We start from the raw sequence: 20,159 nt of genomic DNA, 5'->3' as shown, positions 1-20,159 counted from the left end.
AATTTCATCCTTAATCTCATCCTGGTGTCCGTTTTTGCATTTGGTTTCAAAAAAAAAATTTGGCTTCAAAAAACATTTTGGTTCCTGGGCAGGATTTTTCCTGACCGTGGAGTAAAGCCTTTTCTTCTCCTGGCACCAAAAAGGCTTGATTTTTAAAAAGTTGAAGCAACACCATTTTTAGACATGGAATTTCATCCTTAATCTCATCCTGGTGTCAGTTTTTGCATTTGGTTTCAAAAAAAAAATTTGGCTTCAAAAAACATTTTGGTTCCTGGGCAGGATTTTTCCTGACCGTGGAGTAAAGCCTTTTCTTCTCCTGGCACCAAAAAGGCTTGATTTTTAAAAAGTTGAAGCAACACCATTTTTAGACATGGAATTTCATCCTTAATCTCATCCTGGTGTCCGTTTTTGTATTTGGTTTCAAAAAAAAAATTTGGCTTCAAAAAACATTTTGGTTCCTGGGCAGGATTTTTCCTGACCGTGGAGTAAAGCCTTTTCTTCTCCTGGCACCAAAAAGGCTTGATTTTTAAAAAGTTGAAGCAACACCATTTTTAGACATGGAATTTCATCCTTAATCTCATCCTGGTGTCCGTTTTTGCATTTGGTTTCAAAAAAAACATTTGGCTTCAAAAAACATTTTGGTTCCTGGGCAGGATTTTTCCTGACCGTGGAGTATAGCCTTTTCTTCTCCTGGCACCAAAAAGGCTTGATTTTTAAAAAGTTGAAGCAACACCATTTTTAGACATGGAATTTCATCCTGAAACTCATCCTGGTGTCCGTTTTTGCATTTGGTTTCAAAAAAAAAAATTTGGCTTCAAAAAACATTTTGGTTCCTGGGCAGGATTTTTCCTGACCGTGGAGTAAAGCCTTTTCTTCTCCTGGCACCAAAAAGGCTTGATTTTTAAAAAGTTGAAGCAACACCATTTTTAGATATGGAATTTCATCCTTAATCTCATCCTGGTGTCCGTTTTTGTATTTGGTTTCAAAAAAAAAATTTGGCTTCAAAAAACATTTTGGTTCCTGGGCAGGATTTTTCCTGACCGTGGAGTAAAGCCTTTTCTTCTCCTGGCACCAAAAAGGCTTGATTTTTAAAAAGTTGAAGCAACACCATTTTTAGACATGGAATTTCATCCTTAATCTCATCCTGGTGTCCGTTTTTGCATTTGGTTTCAAAAAAAAAATTTGGCTTCAAAAAACATTTTGGTTCCTGGGCAGGATTTTTCCTGACCGTGGAGTATAGCCTTTTCTTCTCCTGGCACCAAAAAGGCTTGATTTTTAAAAAGTTGAAGCAACACCATTTTTAGACATGGAATTTCATCCTGAAACTCATCCTGGTGTCCGTTTTTGCATTTGGTTTCAAAAAAAACATTTGGCTTCAAAAAACATTTTGGTTCCTGGGCAGGATTTTTCCTGACCGTGGAGTAAAGCCTTTTCTTCTCCTGGCACCAAAAAGGCTTGATTTTTAAAAAGTTGAAGCAACACCATTTTTAGACATGGAATTTCATCCTTAATCTCATCCTGGTGTCCGTTTTTGCATTTGGTTTCAAAAAAAACATTTGGCTTCAAAATACCTTTTGGTTCCTGGGCAGGATTTTTCCTGACCGTGGAGTATAGCCTTTTCTTCTCCTGGCACCAAAAAGGCTTGATTTTTAAAAAGTTGAAGCAACACCATTTTTAGACATGGAATTTCATCCTGAAACTCATCCTGGTGTCCGTTTTTGCATTTGGTTTCAAAAAAAACATTTGGCTTCAAAAAACATTTTGGTTCCTGGGCAGGATTTTTCCTGACCGTGGAGTAAAGCCTTTTCTTCTCCTGGCACCAAAAAGGCTTGATTTTTAAAAAGTTGAAGCAACACCATTTTTAGACATGGAATTTCATCCTTAATCTCATCCTGGTGTCCGTTTTTGCATTTGGTTTCAAAAAAAAAATTTGGCTTCAAAAAACATTTTGGTTCCTGGGCAGGATTTTTCCTGACCGTGGAGTATAGCCTTTTCTTCTCCTGGCACCAAAAAGGCTTGATTTTTAAAAAGTTGAAGCAACACCATTTTTAGACATGGAATTTCATCCTGAAACTCATCCTGGTGTCCGTTTTTGCATTTGGTTTCAAAAAAAAAATTTGGCTTCAAAAAACATTTTGGTTCCTGGGCAGGATTTTTCCTGACCGTGGAGTAAAGCCTTTTCTTCTCCTGGCACCAAAAAGGCTTGATTTTTAAAAAGTTGAAGCAACACCATTTTTAGACATGGAATTTCATCCTTAATCTCATCCTGGTGTCCGTTTTTGCATTTGGTTTCAAAAAAAAAATTTGGCTTCAAAAAACATTTTGGTTCCTGGGCAGGATTTTTCCTGACCGTGGAGTATAGCCTTTTCTTCTCCTGGCACCAAAAAGGCTTGATTTTTAAAAAGTTGAAGCAACACCATTTTTAGACATGGAATTTCATCCTGAAACTCATCCTGGTGTCCGTTTTTGCATTTGGTTTCAAAAAAAAAATTTGGCTTCAAAAAACATTTTGGTTCCTGGGCAGGATTTTTCCTGACCGTGGAGTAAAGCCTTTTCTTCTCCTGGCACCAAAAAGGCTTGATTTTTAAAAAGTTGAAGCAACACCATTTTTAGACATGGAATTTCATCCTTAATCTCATCCTGGTGTCCGTTTTTGCATTTGGTTTCAAAAAAAACATTTGGCTTCAAAATACCTTTTGGTTCCTGGGCAGGATTTTTCCTGACCGTGGAGTATAGCCTTTTCTTCTCCTGGCACCAAAAAGGCTTGATTTTTAAAAAGTTGAAGCAACACCATTTTTAGACATGGAATTTCATCCTGAAACTCATCCTGGTGTCCGTTTTTGCATTTGGTTTCAAAAAAAACATTTGGCTTCAAAAAACATTTTGGTTCCTGGGCAGGATTTTTCCTGACCGTGGAGTATAGCCTTTTCTTCTCCTGGCACCAAAAAGGCTTGATTTTTAAAAAGTTGAAGCAACACCATTTTTAGACATGGAATTTCATCCTGAAACTCATCCTGGTGTCCGTTTTTGCATTTGGTTTCAAAAAAAAAATTTGGCTTCAAAAAACATTTTGGTTCCTGGGCAGGATTTTTCCTGACCGTGGAGTAAAGCCTTTTCTTCTCCTGGCACCAAAAAGGCTTGATTTTTAAAAAGTTGAAGCAACACCATTTTTAGACATGGAATTTCATCCTTAATCTCATCCTGGTGTCCGTTTTTGCATTTGGTTTCAAAAAAAAAATTTGGCTTCAAAAAACATTTTGGTTCCTGGGCAGGATTTTTCCTGACCGTGGAGTATAGCCTTTTCTTCTCCTGGCACCAAAAAGGCTTGATTTTTAAAAAGTTGAAGCAACACCATTTTTAGACATGGAATTTCATCCTGAAACTCATCCTGGTGTCCGTTTTTGCATTTGGTTTCAAAAAAAAAATTTGGCTTCAAAAAACATTTTGGTTCCTGGGCAGGATTTTTCCTGACCGTGGAGTATAGCCTTTTCTTCTCCTGGCACCAAAAAGGCTTGATTTTTAAAAAGTTGAAGCAACACCATTTTTAGACATGGAATTTCATCCTTAATCTCATCCTGGTGTCCGTTTTTGCATTTGGTTTCAAAAAAAAAATTTGGCTTCAAAAAACATTTTGGTTCCTGGGCAGGATTTTTCCTGACCGTGGAGTAAAGCCTTTTCTTCTCCTGGCACCAAAAAGGCTTGATTTTTAAAAAGTTGAAGCAACACCATTTTTAGACATGGAATTTCATCCTTAATCTCATCCTGGTGTCCGTTTTTGCATTTGGTTTCAAAAAAAAAATTTGGCTTCAAAAAACATTTTGGTTCCTGGGCAGGATTTTTCCTGACCGTGGAGTAAAGCCTTTTCTTCTCCTGGCACCAAAAAGGCTTGATTTTTAAAAAGTTGAAGCAACACCATTTTTAGACATGGAATTTCATCCTTAATCTCATCCTGGTGTCAGTTTTTGCATTTGGTTTCAAAAAAAAAATTTGGCTTCAAAAAACATTTTGGTTCCTGGGCAGGATTTTTCCTGACCGTGGAGTATAGCCTTTTCTTCTCCTGGCACCAAAAAGGCTTGATTTTTAAAAAGTTGAAGCAACACCATTTTTAGACATGGAATTTCATCCTTAATCTCATCCTGTTGTCCGTTTTTGCATTTGGTTTCAAAAAAAAAATTTGGCTTCAAAAAACCTTTTGGTTCCTGGGCAGGATTTTTCCTGACCGTGGAGTAAAGCCTTTTCTTCTCCTGGCACCAAAAAGGCTTGATTTTTAAAAAGTTGAAGCAACACCATTTTTAGACATGGAATTTCATCCTTAATCTCATCCTGGTGTCCGTTTTTGCATTTGGTTTCAAAAAAAACATTTGGCTTCAAAAAACATTTTGGTTCCTGGGCAGGATTTTTCCTGACCGTGGAGTATAGCCTTTACTTCTCCTGGCACCAAAAAGGCTTGATTTTTAAAAAGTTGAAGCAACACCATTTTTAGACATGGAATTTCATCCTGAAACTCATCCTGGTGTCCGTTTTTGCATTTGGTTTCAAAAAAAAAATTTGGCTTCAAAAAACATTTTGGTTCCTGGGCAGGATTTTTCCTGACCGTGGAGTAAAGCCTTTTCTTCTCCTGGCACCAAAAAGGCTTGATTTTTAAAAAGTTGAAGCAACACCATTTTTAGACATGGAATTTCATCCTTAATCTCATCCTGGTGTCCGTTTTTGCATTTGGTTTCAAAAAAAACATTTGGCTTCAAAAAACATTTTGGTTCCTGGGCAGGATTTTTCCTGACCGTGGAGTAAAGCCTTTTCTTCTCCTGGCACCAAAAAGGCTTGATTTTTAAAAAGTTGAAGCAACACCATTTTTAGACATGGAATTCCATCCTTAATCTCATCCTGGTGTCCGTTTTTACATTTGGTTTAAAAAAAAAATTTGGCTTCAAAAAACATTTTGGTTCCTGGGCAGGATTTTTCCTGACCGTGGAGTAAAGCCTTTTCTTCTCCTGGCACCAAAAAGGCTTGATTTTTAAAAAGTTGAAGCAACACCATTTTTAGACATGGAATTTCATCCTTAATCTCATCCTGGTGTCCGTTTTTGCATTTGGTTTCAAAAAAAACATTTGGCTTCAAAAAACATTTTGGTTCCTGGGCAGGATTTTTCCTGACCGTGGAGTATAGCCTTTTCTTCTCCTGGCACCAAAAAGGCTTGATTTTTAAAAAGTTGAAGCAACACCATTTTTAGACATCGAATTTCATCCTGAAACTCATCCTGGTGTCCGTTTTTGCATTTGGTTTCAAAAAAAACATTTGGCTTCAAAAAACATTTTGGTTCCTGGGCAGGATTTTTCCTGACCGTGGAGTAAAGCCTTTTCTTCTCCTGGCACCAAAAAGGCTTGATTTTTAAAAAGTTGAAGCAACACCATTTTTAGACATGGAATTTCATCCTTAATCTCATCCTGGTGTCCGTTTTTGCATTTGGTTTCAAAAAAAACATTTGGCTTCAAAAAACATTTTGGTTCCTGGGCAGGATTTTTCCTGACCGTGGAGTAAAGCCTTTTCTTCTCCTGGCACCAAAAAGGCTTGATTTTTAAAAAGTTGAAGCAACACCATTTTTAGACATGGAATTTCATCCTTAATCTCATCCTGGTGTCCGTTTTTGCATTTGGTTTCAAAAAAAACATTTGGCTTCAAAAAACATTTTGGTTCCTGGGCAGGATTTTTCCTGACCGTGGAGTATAGCCTTTTCTTCTCCTGGCACCAAAAAGGCTTGATTTTTAAAAAGTTGAAGCAACACCATTTTTAGACATCGAATTTCATCCTGAAACTCATCCTGGTGTCCGTTTTTGCATTTGGTTTCAAAAAAAACATTTGGCTTCAAAAAACATTTTGGTTCCTGGGCAGGATTTTTCCTGACCGTGGAGTAAAGCCTTTTCTTCTCCTGGCACCAAAAAGGCTTGATTTTTAAAAAGTTGAAGCAACACCATTTTTAGACATGGAATTTCATCCTTAATCTCATCCTGGTGTCCGTTTTTGCATTTGGTTTCAAAAAAAACATTTGGCTTCAAAAAACATTTTGGTTCCTGGGCAGGATTTTTCCTGACCGTGGAGTAAAGCCTTTTCTTCTCCTGGCACCAAAAAGGCTTGATTTTTAAAAAGTTGAAGCAACACCATTTTTAGACATGGAATTTCATCCTTAATCTCATCCTGGTGTCCGTTTTTGCATTTGGTTTCAAAAAAAAAATTTGGCTTCAAAAAACATTTTGGTTCCTGGGCAGGATTTTTCCTGACCGTGGAGTATAGCCTTTACTTCTCCTGGCACCAAAAAGGCTTGATTTTTAAAAATTTGAAGCAACACCATTTTTAGACATGGAATTTCATCCTGAAACTCATCCTGGTGTCCGTTTTTGCATTTGGTTTCAAAAAAAAAATTTGGCTTCAAAAAACATTTTGGTTCCTGGGCAGGATTTTTCCTGACCGTGGAGTAAAGCCTTTTCTTCTCCTGGCACCAAAAAGGCTTGATTTTTAAAAAGTTGAAGCAACACCATTTTTAGACATGGAATTTCATCCTTAATCTCATCCTGGTGTCCGTTTTTGCATTTGGTTTCAAAAAAAAACATTTGGCTTCAAAAAACATTTTGGTTCCTGGGCAGGATTTTTCCTGACCGTGGAGTAAAGCCTTTTCTTCTCCTGGCACCAAAAAGGCTTGATTTTTAAAAAGTTGAAGCAACACCATTTTTAGACATGGAATTTCATCCTTAATCTCATCCTGGTGTCCGTTTTTACATTTGGTTTAAAAAAAAAATTTGGCTTCAAAAAACATTTTGGTTCCTGGGCAGGATTTTTCCTGACCGTGGAGTAAAGCCTTTTCTTCTCCTGGCACCAAAAAGGCTTGATTTTAAAAAAGTTGAAGCAACACCATTTTTAGACATGGAATTTCATCCTTAATCTCATCCTGGTGTCCGTTTTTGCATTTGGTTTCAAAAAAAAAATTTGGCTTCAAAAAACATTTTGGTTCCTGGGCAGGATTTTTCCTGACCGTGGAGTAAAGCCTTTTCTTCTCCTGGCACCAAAAAGGCTTGATTTTTAAAAAGTTGAAGCAACACCATTTTTAGACATCGAATTTCATCCTGAAACTCATCCTGGTGTCCGTTTTTGCATTTGGTTTCAAAAAAAACATTTGGCTTCAAAAAACATTTTGGTTCCTGGGCAGGATTTTTCCTGACCGTGGAGTAAAGCCTTTTCTTCTCCTGGCACCAAAAAGGCTTGATTTTTAAAAAGTTGAAGCAACACCATTTTTAGACATGGAATTTCATCCTTAATCTCATCCTGGTGTCCGTTTTTGCATTTGGTTTCAGAAAAAACATTTGGCTTCAAAAAACATTTTGGTTCCTGGGCAGGATTTTTCCTGACCGTGGAGTATAGCCTTTTCTTCTCCTGGCACCAAAAAGGCTTGATTTTTAAAAATTTGAAGCAACACCATTTTTAGACATGGAATTTCATCCTGAAACTCATCCTGGTGTCCGTTTTTGCATTTGGTTTCAAAAAAAAAATTTGGCTTCAAAAAACATTTTGGTTCCTGGGCAGGATTTTTCCTGACCGTGGAGTAAAGCCTTTTCTTCTCCTGGCACCAAAAAGGCTTGATTTTTAAAAAGTTGAAGCAACACCATTTTTAGACATGGAATTTCATCCTTAATCTCATCCTGGTGTCCGTTTTTGCATTTGGTTTCAAAAAAAAAATTTGGCTTCAAAAAACATTTTGGTTCCTGGGCAGGATTTTTCCTGACCGTGGAGTAAAGCCTTTTCTTCTCCTGGCACCAAAAAGGCTTGATTTTTAAAAAGTTGAAGCAACACCATTTTTAGACATGGAATTTCATCCTTAATCTCATCCTGGTGTCCGTTTTTACATTTGGTTTCAAAAAAAAAATTTGGCTTCAAAAAACATTTTGGTTCCTGGGCAGGATTTTTCCTGACCGTGGAGTAAAGCCTTTTCTTCTCCTGGCACCAAAAAGGCTTGATTTTTAAAAAGTTGAAGCAACACCATTTTTAGACATGGAATTTCATCCTTAATCTCATCCTGGTGTCCGTTTTTGCATTTGGTTTCAAAAAAAAAATTTGGCTTCAAAAAACATTTTGGTTCCTGGGCAGGATTTTTCCTGACCGTGGAGTAAAGCCTTTTCTTCTCCTGGCACCAAAAAGGCTTGATTTTTAAAAAGTTGAAGCAACACCATTTTTAGACATGGAATTTCATCCTTAATCTCATCCTGGTGTCCGTTTTTGCATTTGGTTTCAAAAAAAACATTTGGCTTCAAAAAACATTTTGGTTCCTGGGCAGGATTTTTCCTGACCGTGGAGTAAAGCCTTTTCTTCTCCTGGCACCAAAAAGGCTTGATTTTTAAAAAGTTGAAGCAACACCATTTTTAGACATGGAATTTCATCCTGAAACTCATCCTGGTGTCCGTTTTTGCATTTGGTTTCAAAAAAAACATTTGGCTTCAAAAAACATTTTGGTTCCTGGGCAGGATTTTTCCTGACCGTGGAGTAAAGCCTTTTCTTCTCCTGGCAGCAAAAAGGCTTGATTTTTAAAAAGTTGAAGCAACACCATTTTTAGACATGGAATTTCATCCTTAATCTCATCCTGGTGTCCGTTTTTGCATTTGGTTTCAAAAAAAAAATTTGGCTTCAAAAAACATTTTGGTTCCTGGGCAGGATTTTTCCTGACCGTGGAGTAAAGCCTTTTCTTCTCCTGGCACCAAAAAGGCTTGATTTTTAAAAAGTTGAAGCAACACCATTTTTAGACATGGAATTTCATCCTTAATCTCATCCTGGTGTCAGTTTTTGCATTTGGTTTCAAAAAAAACATTTGGCTTCAAAAAACATTTTGGTTCCTGGGCAGGATTTTTCCTGACCGTGGAGTAAAGCCTTTTCTTCTCCTGGCACCAAAAAGGCTTGATTTTTAAAAAGTTGAAGCAACACCATTTTTAGACATGGAATTTCATCCTTAATCTCATCCTGGTGTCCGTTTTTACATTTGGTTTAAAAAAAAAATTGGCTTCAAAAAACATTTTGGTTCCTGGGCAGGATTTTTCCTGACCGTGGAGTAAAGCCTTTTCTTCTCCTGGCACCAAAAAGGCTTGATTTTTAAAAAGTTGAAGCAACACCATTTTTAGACATGGAATTTCATCCTTAATCTCATCCTGGTGTCCGTTTTTGCATTTGGTTTCAAAAAAAAAATTTGGCTTCAAAAAACATTTTGGTTCCTGGGCAGGATTTTTCCTGACCGTGGAGTAAAGCCTTTTCTTCTCCTGGCACCAAAAAGGCTTGATTTTTAAAAAGTTGAAGCAACACCATTTTTAGACATGGAATTTCATCCTTAATCTCATCCTGGTGTCCGTTTTTGCATTTGGTTTCAAAAAAAACATTTGGCTTCAAAAAACATTTTGGTTCCTGGGCAGGATTTTTCCTGACCGTGGAGTAAAGCCTTTTCTTCTCCTGGCACCAAAAAGGCTTGATTTTTAAAAAGTTGAAGCAACACCATTTTTAGACATGGAATTTCATCCTTAATCTCATCCTGGTGTCCGTTTTTGCATTTGGTTTCAAAAAAAAAATTTGGCTTCAAAAAACATTTTGGTTCCTGGGCAGGATTTTTCCTGACCGTGGAGTAAAGCCTTTTCTTCTCCTGGCACCAAAAAGGCTTGATTTTTAAAAAGTTGAAGCAACACCATTTTTAGACATGGAATTTCATCCTTAATCTCATCCTGGTGTCCGTTTTTACATTTGGTTTAAAAAAAAAATTTGGCTTCAAAAAACATTTTGGTTCCTGGGCAGGATTTTTCCTGACCGTGGAGTAAAGCCTTTTCTTCTCCTGGCACCAAAAAGGCTTGATTTTTAAAAAGTTGAAGCAACACCATTTTTAGACATGGAATTTCATCCTTAATCTCATCCTGGTGTCCGTTTTTGCATTTGGTTTCAAAAAAAAAATTTGGCTTCAAAAAACATTTTGGTTCCTGGGCAGGATTTTTCCTCACCGTGGAGTATAGCCTTTTCTTCTCCTGGCACCAAAAAGGCTTGATTTTTAAAAAGTTGAAGCAACACCATTTTTAGACATCGAATTTCATCCTGAAACTCATCCTGGTGTCCGTTTTTGCATTTGGTTTCAAAAAAAACATTTGGCTTCAAAAAACATTTTGGTTCCTGGGCAGGATTTTTCCTGACCGTGGAGTAAAGCCTTTTCTTCTCCTGGCACCAAAAAGGCTTGATTTTTAAAAAGTTGAAGCAACACCATTTTTAGACATGGAATTTCATCCTTAATCTCATCCTGGTGTCCGTTTTTGCATTTGGTTTCAAAAAAAACATTTGGCTTCAAAAAACATTTTGGTTCCTGGGCAGGATTTTTCCTGACCGTGGAGTATAGCCTTTTCTTCTCCTGGCACCAAAAAGGCTTGATTTTTAAAAATTTGAAGCAACACCATTTTTAGACATGGAATTTCATCCTGAAACTCATCCTGGTGTCCGTTTTTGCATTTGGTTTCAAAAAAAAAATTTGGCTTCAAAAAACATTTTGGTTCCTGGGCAGGATTTTTCCTGACCGTGGAGTAAAGCCTTTTCTTCTCCTGGCACCAAAAAGGCTTGATTTTTAAAAAGTTGAAGCAACACCATTTTTAGACATGGAATTTCATCCTTAATCTCATCCTGGTGTCCGTTTTTGCATTTGGTTTCAAAAAAAAAATTTGGCTTCAAAAAACATTTTGGTTCCTGGGCAGGATTTTTCCTGACCGTGGAGTAAAGCCTTTTCTTCTCCTGGCACCAAAAAGGCTTGATTTTTAAAAAGTTGAAGCAACACCATTTTTAGACATGGAATTTCATCCTTAATCTCATCCTGGTGTCCGTTTTTACATTTGGTTTCAAAAAAAAAATTTGGCTTCAAAAAACATTTTGGTTCCTGGGCAGGATTTTTCCTGACCGTGGAGTAAAGCCTTTTCTTCTCCTGGCACCAAAAAGGCTTGATTTTTAAAAAGTTGAAGCAACACCATTTTTAGACATGGAATTTCATCCTGAAACTCATCCTGGTGTCCGTTTTTGCATTTGGTTTCAAAAAAAAAATTTGGCTTCAAAAAACATTTTGGTTCCTGGGCAGGATTTTTCCTGACCGTGGAGTAAAGCCTTTTCTTCTCCTGGCACCAAAAAGGCTTGATTTTTAAAAAGTTGAAGCAACACCATTTTTAGACATGGAATTTCATCCTTAATCTCATCCTGGTGTCCGTTTTTGCATTTGGTTTCAAAAAAAACATTTGGCTTCAAAAAACATTTTGGTTCCTGGGCAGGATTTTTCCTGACCGTGGAGTAAAGCCTTTTCTTCTCCTGGCACCAAAAAGGCTTGATTTTTAAAAAGTTGAAGCAACACCATTTTTAGACATGGAATTTCATCCTGAAACTCATCCTGGTGTCCGTTTTTGCATTTGGTTTCAAAAAAAACATTTGGCTTCAAAAAACATTTTGGTTCCTGGGCAGGATTTTTCCTGACCGTGGAGTAAAGCCTTTTCTTCTCCTGGCAGCAAAAAGGCTTGATTTTTAAAAAGTTGAAGCAACACCATTTTTAGACATGGAATTTCATCCTTAATCTCATCCTGGTGTCCGTTTTTGCATTTGGTTTCAAAAAAAAAATTTGGCTTCAAAAAACATTTTGGTTCCTGGGCAGGATTTTTCCTGACCGTGGAGTAAAGCCTTTTCTTCTCCTGGCACCAAAAAGGCTTGATTTTTAAAAAGTTGAAGCAACACCATTTTTAGACATGGAATTTCATCCTTAATCTCATCCTGGTGTCAGTTTTTGCATTTGGTTTCAAAAAAAACATTTGGCTTCAAAAAACATTTTGGTTCCTGGGCAGGATTTTTCCTGACCGTGGAGTAAAGCCTTTTCTTCTCCTGGCACCAAAAAGGCTTGATTTTTAAAAAGTTGAAGCAACACCATTTTTAGACATGGAATTTCATCCTTAATCTCATCCTGGTGTCCGTTTTTGCATTTGGTTTCAAAAAAAAAATTTGGCTTCAAAAAACATTTTGGTTCCTGGGCAGGATTTTTCCTGACCGTGGAGTAAAGCCTTTTCTTCTCCTGGCACCAAAAAGGCTTGATTTTTAAAAAGTTGAAGCAACACCATTTTTAGACATGGAATTTCATCCTTAATCTCATCCTGGTGTCCGTTTTTGCATTTGGTTTAAAAAAAAAATTTGGCTTCAAAAAACATTTTGGTTCCTGGGCAGGATTTTTCCTGACCGTGGAGTAAAGCCTTTTCTTCTCCTGGCACCAAAAAGGCTTGATTTTTAAAAAGTTGAAGCAACACCATTTTTAGACATGGAATTTCATCCTTAATCTCATCCTGGTGTCCGTTTTTGCATTTGGTTTCAAAAAAAAAATTTGGCTTCAAAAAACATTTTGGTTCCTGGGAAGGATTTTTCCTGACCGTGGAGTAAAGCCTTTTCTTCTCCTGGCACCAAAAAGGCTTGATTTTTAAAAAGTTGAAGCAACACCATTTTTAGACATGGAATTTCATCCTTAATCTCATCCTGGTGTCCGTTTTTGCATTTGGTTTCAAAAAAAACATTTGGCTTCAAAAAACATTTTGGTTCCTGGGCAGGATTTTTCCTGACCGTGGAGTAAAGCCTTTTCTTCTCCTGGCACCAAAAAGGCTTGATTTTTAAAAAGTTGAAGCAACACCATTTTTAGACATGGAATTTCATCCTTAATCTCATCCTGGTGTCCGTTTTTGCATTTGGTTTCAAAAAAAACATTTGGCTTCAAAAAACATTTTGGTTCCTGGGCAGGATTTTTCCTGACCGTGGAGTAAAGCCTTTTCTTCTCCTGGCACCAAAAAGGCTTGATTTTTAAAAAGTTGAAGCAACACCATTTTTAGACATGGAATTTCATCCTTAATCTCATCCTGGTGTCCGTTTTTACATTTGGTTTAAAAAAAAAAATTGGCTTCAAAAAACATTTTGGTTCCTGGGCAGGATTTTTCCTGACCGTGGAGTAAAGCCTTTTCTTCTCCTGGCACCAAAAAGGCTTGATTTTTAAAAAGTTGAAGCAACACCATTTTTAGACATGGAATTTCATCCTTAATCTCATCCTGGTGTCCGTTTTTGCATTTGGTTTCAAAAAAAATATTTGGCTTCAAAAAACATTTTGGTTCCTGGGCAGGATTTTTCCTCACCGTGGAGTATAGCCTTTTCTTCTCCTGGCACCAAAAAGGCTTGATTTTTAAAAAGTTGAAGCAACACCATTTTTAGACATCGAATTTCATCCTCAAACTCATCCTGGTGTCCGTTTTTGCATTTGGTTTCAAAAAAAACATTTGGCTTCAAAAAACATTTTGGTTCCTGGGCAGGATTTTTCCTGACCGTGGAGTAAAGCCTTTTCTTCTCCTGGCACCAAAAAGGCTTGATTTTTAAAAAGTTGAAGCAACACCATTTTTAGACATGGAATTTCATCCTTAATCTCATCCTGGTGTCCGTTTTTGCATTTGGTTTCAAAAAAAACATTTGGCTTCAAAAAACATTTTGGTTCCTGGGCAGGATTTTTCCTGACCGTGGAGTAAAGCCTTTTCTTCTCCTGGCACCAAAAAGGCTTGATTTTTAAAAAGTTGAAGCAACACCATTTTTGGACATGGAATTTCATCCTGAAACTCATCCTGGTGTCCGTTTTTGCATTTGGTTTCAAAAAAAACATTTGGCTTCAAAAAACATTTTGGTTCCTGGGCAGGATTTTTCCTGACCGTGGAGTAAAGCCTTTTCTTCTCCTGGCACCAAAAAGGCTTGATTTTTAAAAAGTTGAAGCAACACCATTTTTAGACATGGAATTTCATCCTTAATCTCATCCTGGTGTCCGTTTTTGCATTTGGTTTCAAAAAAAAAATTTGGCTTCAAAAAACATTTTGGTTCCTGGGCAGGATTTTTCCTGACCGTGGAGTAAAGCCTTTTCTTCTCCTGGCACCAAAAAGGCTTGATTTTTAAAAAGTTGAAGCAACACCATTTTTAGACATGGAATTTCATCCTTAATCTCATCCTGGTGTCCGTTTTTGCATTTGGTTTCAAAAAAAAAATTTGGCTTCAAAAAACATTTTGGTTCCTGGGCAGGATTTTTCCTGACCGTGGAGTAAAGCCTTTTCTTCTCCTGGCACCAAAAAGGCTTGATTTTTAAAAAGTTGAAGCAACACCATTTTTAGACATGGAATTTCATCCTTAATCTCATCCTGGTGTCCGTTTTTGCATTTGGTTTAAAAAAAAAATTTGGCTTCAAAAAACATTTTGGTTCCTGGGCAGGATTTTTCCTGACCGTGGAGTAAAGCCTTTTCTTCTCCTGGCACCAAAAAGGCTTGATTTTTAAAAAGTTGAAGCAACACCATTTTTAGACATGGAATTTCATCCTTAATCTCATCCTGGTGTCCGTTTTTGCATTTGGTTTCAAAAAAAACATTTGGCTTCAAAAAACATTTTGGTTCCTGGGCAGGATTTTTCCTGACCGTGGAGTAAAGCCTTTTCTTCTCCTGGCACCAAAAAGGCTTGATTTTTAAAAAGTTGAAGCAACACCATTTTTAGACATGGAATTTCATCCTTAATCTCATCCTGGTGTCCGTTTTTGCATTTGGTTTCAAAAAAAAAATTTGGCTTCAAAAAACATTTTGGTTCCTGGGCAGGATTTTTCCTGACCGTGGAGTAAAGCCTTTTCTTCTCCTGGCACCAAAAAGGCTTGATTTTTAAAAAGTTGAAGCAACACCATTTTTAGACATGGAATTTCATCCTTAATCTCATCCTGGTGTCCGTTTTTACATTTGGTTTAAAAAAAAAATTTGGCTTCAAAAAACATTTTGGTTCCTGGGCAGGATTTTTCCTGACCGTGGAGTAAAGCCTTTTCTTCTCCTGGCACCAAAAAGGCTTGATTTTTAAAAAGTTGAAGCAACACCATTTTTAGACATGGAATTTCATCCTTAATCTCATCCTGGTGTCCGTTTTTGCATTTGGTTTCAAAAAAAAAATTTGGCTTCAAAAAACATTTTGGTTCCTGGGCAGGATTTTTCCTCACCGTGGAGTATAGCCTTTTCTTCTCCTGGCACCAAAAAGGCTTGATTTTTAAAAAGTTGAAGCAACACCATTTTTAGACATGGAATTTCATCCTTAATCTCATCCTGGTGTCCGTTTTTGCATTTGGTTTCAAAAAAAACATTTGGCTTCAAAAAACATTTTGGTTCCTGGGCAGGATTTTTCCTGACCGTGGAGTAAAGCCTTTTCTTCTCCTGGCACCAAAAAGGCTTGATTTTTAAAAAGTTGAAGCAACACCATTTTTGGACATGGAATTTCATCCTGAAACTCATCCTGGTGTCCGTTTTTGCATTTGGTTTCAAAAAAAACATTTGGCTTCAAAAAACATTTTGGTTCCTGGGCAGGATTTTTCCTGACCGTGGAGTAAAGCCTTTTCTTCTCCTGGCACCAAAAAGGCTTGATTTTTAAAAAGTTGAAGCAACACCATTTTTAGACATGGAATTTCATCCTTAATCTCATCCTGGTGTCCGTTTTTGCATTTGGTTTCAAAAAAAAAATTTGGCTTCAAAAAACATTTTGGTTCCTGGGCAGGATTTTTCCTGACCGTGGAGTAAAGCCTTTTCTTCTCCTGGCACCAAAAAGGCTTGATTTTTAAAAAGTTGAAGCAACACCATTTTTAGACATGGAATTTCATCCTTAATCTCATCCTGGTGTCCGTTTTTGCATTTGGTTTCAAAAAAAAAATTTGGCTTCAAAAAACATTTTGGTTCCTGGGCAGGATTTTTCCTGACCGTGGAGTAAAGCCTTTTCTTCTCCTGGCACCAAAAAGGCTTGATTTTTAAAAAGTTGAAGCAACACCATTTTTAGACATGGAATTTCATCCTTAATCTCATCCTGGTGTCCGTTTTTACATTTGGTTTAAAAAAAAATTTGGCTTCAAAAAACATTTTGGTTCCTGGGCAGGATTTTTCCTGACCGTGGAGTAAAGCCTTTTCTTCTCCTGGCACCAAAAAGGCTTGATTTTTAAAAAGTTGAAGCAACACCATTTTTAGACATGGAATTTCATCCTTAATCTCATCCTGGTGTCCGTTTTTGCATTTGGTTTCAAAAAAAACATTTGGCTTCAAAAAACATTTTGGTTCCTGGGCAGGATTTTTCCTCACCGTGGAGTATAGCCTTTTCTTCTCCTGGCACCAAAAAGGCTTGATTTTTAAAAAGTTGAAGCAACACCATTTTTAGACATCGAATTTCATCCTCAAACTCATCCTGGTGTCCGTTTTTGCATTTGGTTTCAAAAAAAACATTTGGCTTCAAAAAACATTTTGGTTCCTGGGCAGGATTTTTCCTGACCGTGGAGTAAAGCCTTTTCTTCTCCTGGCACCAAAAAGGCTTGATTTTTAAAAAGTTGAAGCAACACCATTTTTAGACATGGAATTTCATCCTTAATCTCATCCTGGTGTCCGTTTTTGCATTTGGTTTCAAAAAAAAAATTTGGCTTCAAAAAACATTTTGGTTCCTGGGCAGGATTTTTCCTGACCGTGGAGTAAAGCCTTTTCTTCTCCTGGCACCAAAAAGGCTTGATTTTTAAAAAGTTGAAGCAACACCATTTTTAGACATGGAATTTCATCCTTAATCTCATCCTGGTGTCAGTTTTTGCATTTGGTTTCAAAAAAAAAATTTGGCTTCAAAAAACATTTTGGTTCCTGGGCAGGATTTTTCCTGACCGTGGAGTAAAGCCTTTTCTTCTCCTGGCACCAAAAAGGCTTGATTTTTAAAAAGTTGAAGCAACACCATTTTTAGACATGGAATTTCATCCTTAATCTCATCCTGGTGTCCGTTTTTGCATTTGGTTTCAAAAAAAACATTTGGCTTCAAAAAACATTTTGGTTCCTGGGCAGGATTTTTCCTGACCGTGGAGTAAAGCCTTTTCTTCTCCTGGCACCAAAAAGGCTTGATTTTTAAAAAGTTGAAGCAACACCATTTTTAGACATGGAATTTCATCCTTAATCTCATCCTGGTGTCCGTTTTTGCATTTGGTTTAAAAAAAAAATTTGGCTTCAAAAAACATTTTGGTTCCTGGGCAGGATTTTTCCTGACCGTGGAGTAAAGCCTTTTCTTCTCCTGGCACCAAAAAGGCTTGATTTTTAAAAAGTTGAAGCAACACCATTTTTAGACATGGAATTTCATCCTTAATCTCATCCTGGTGTCCGTTTTTGCATTTGGTTTAAAAAAAAAATTTGGCTTCAAAAAACATTTTGGTTCCTGGGCAGGATTTTTCCTGACCGTGGAGTAAAGCCTTTTCTTCTCCTGGCACCAAAAAGGCTTGATTTTTAAAAAGTTGAAGCAACACCATTTTTAGACATGGAATTTCATCCTTAATCTCATCCTGGTGTCCGTTTTTGCATTTGGTTTCAAAAAAAACATTTGGCTTCAAAAAACATTTTGGTTCCTGGGCAGGATTTTTCCTGACCGTGGAGTAAAGCCTTTTCTTCTCCTGGCACCAAAAAGGCTTGATTTTTAAAAAGTTGAAGCAACACCATTTTTAGACATGGAATTTCATCCTTAATCTCATCCTGGTGTCCGTTTTTGCATTTGGTTTCAAAAAAAAAATTTGGCTTCAAAAAACATTTTGGTTCCTGGGCAGGATTTTTCCTCACCGTGGAGTATAGCCTTTTCTTCTCCTGGCACCAAAAAGGCTTGATTTTTAAAAAGTTGAAGCAACACCATTTTTAGACATCGAATTTCATCCTCAAACTCATCCTGGTGTCCGTTTTTGCATTTGGTTTCAAAAAAAACATTTGGCTTCAAAAAACATTTTGGTTCCTGGGCAGGATTTTTCCTGACCGTGGAGTAAAGCCTTTTCTTCTCCTGGCACCAAAAAGGCTTGATTTTTAAAAAGTTGAAGCAACACCATTTTTAGACATGGAATTTCATCCTTAATCTCATCCTGGTGTCCGTTTTTGCATTTGGTTTCAAAAAAAACATTTGGCTTCAAAAAACATTTTGGTTCCTGGGCAGGATTTTTCCTGACCGTGGAGTAAAGCCTTTTCTTCTCCTGGCACCAAAAAGGCTTGATTTTTAAAAAGTTGAAGCAACACCATTTTTAGACATGGAATTTCATCCTGAAACTCATCCTGGTGTCCGTTTTTGCATTTGGTTTCAAAAAAAACATTTGGCTTCAAAAAACATTTTGGTTCCTGGGCAGGATTTTTCCTGACCGTGGAGTAAAGCCTTTTCTTCTCCTGGCACCAAAAAGGCTTGATTTTTAAAAAGTTGAAGCAACACCATTTTTAGACATGGAATTTCATCCTTAATCTCATCCTGGTGTCCGTTTTTGCATTTGGTTTCAAAAAAAAAATTTGGCTTCAAAAAACATTTTGGTTCCTGGGCAGGATTTTTCCTGACCGTGGAGTAAAGCCTTTTCTTCTCCTGGCACCAAAAAGGCTTGATTTTTAAAAAGTTGAAGCAACACCATTTTTAGACATGGAATTTCATCCTTAATCTCATCCTGGTGTCCGTTTTTGCATTTGGTTTCAAAAAAAAAATTTGGCTTCAAAAAACATTTTGGTTCCTGGGCAGGATTTTTCCTGACCGTGGAGTAAAGCCTTTTCTTCTCCTGGCACCAAAAAGGCTTGATTTTTAAAAAGTTGAAGCAACACCATTTTTAGACATGGAATTTCATCCTTAATCTCATCCTGGTGTCCGTTTTTACATTTGGTTTAAAAAAAAAATTTGGCTTCAAAAAACATTTTGGTTCCTGGGCAGGATTTTTCCTGACCGTGGAGTAAAGCCTTTTCTTCTCCTGGCACCAAAAAGGCTTGATTTTTAAAAAGTTGAAGCAACACCATTTTTAGACATGGAATTTCATCCTTAATCTCATCCTGGTGTCCGTTTTTGCATTTGGTTTCAAAAAAAAAATTTGGCTTCAAAAAACATTTTGGTTCCTGGGCAGGATTTTTCCTCACCGTGGAGTATAGCCTTTTCTTCTCCTGGCACCAAAAAGGCTTGATTTTTAAAAAGTTGAAGCAACACCATTTTTAGACATCGAATTTCATCCTCAAACTCATCCTGGTGTCCGTTTTTGCATTTGGTTTCAAAAAAAACATTTGGCTTCAAAAAACATTTTGGTTCCTGGGCAGGATTTTTCCTGACCGTGGAGTAAAGCCTTTTCTTCTCCTGGCACCAAAAAGGCTTGATTTTTAAAAAGTTGAAGCAACACCATTTTTAGACATGGAATTTCATCCTTAATCTCATCCTGGTGTCCGTTTTTGCATTTGGTTTCAAAAAAAAAATTTGGCTTCAAAAAACATTTTGGTTCCTGGGCAGGATTTTTCCTGACCGTGGAGTAAAGCCTTTTCTTCTCCTGGCACCAAAAAGGCTTGATTTTTAAAAAGTTGAAGCAACACCATTTTTAGACATGGAATTTCATCCTTAATCTCATCCTGGTGTCAGTTTTTGCATTTGGTTTCAAAAAAAAAATTTGGCTTCAAAAAACATTTTGGTTCCTGGGCAGGATTTTTCCTGACCGTGGAGTAAAGCCTTTTCTTCTCCTGGCACCAAAAAGGCTTGATTTTTAAAAAGTTGAAGCAACACCATTTTTAGACATGGAATTTCATCCTTAATCTCATCCTGGTGTCCGTTTTTGCATTTGGTTTCAAAAAAAACATTTGGCTTCAAAAAACATTTTGGTTCCTGGGCAGGATTTTTCCTGACCGTGGAGTATAGCCTTTTCTTCTCCTGGCACCAAAAAGGCTTGATTTTTAAAAAGTTGAAGCAACACCATTTTTAGACATGGAATTTCATCCTTAATCTCATCCTGGTGTCCGTTTTTGCATTTGGTTTCAAAAAAAAAATTTGGCTTCAAAAAACATTTTGGTTCCTGGGCAGGATTTTTCCTGACCGTGGAGTAAAGCCTTTTCTTCTCCTGGCACCAAAAAGGCTTGATTTTTAAAAAGTTGAAGCAACACCATTTTTAGACATGGAATTTCATCCTTAATCTCATCCTGGTGTCCGTTTTTGCATTTGGTTTCAAAAAAAACATTTGGCTTCAAAAAACATTTTGGTTCCTGGGCAGGATTTTTCCTGACCGTGGAGTATAGCCTTTTCTTCTCCTGGCACCAAAAAGGCTTGATTTTTAAAAAGTT

The sequence above is a fragment of the Pantherophis guttatus genome, chromosome 16 (genome assembly GCF_059756535.1).
Source record: "Pantherophis guttatus breed Tessera chromosome 16, ASM5975653v1, whole genome shotgun sequence".
Classification (NCBI taxonomy): Eukaryota; Metazoa; Chordata; class Lepidosauria; order Squamata; family Colubridae; genus Pantherophis; species Pantherophis guttatus.
Note: the sequence above shows the minus strand (reverse complement) of the source record.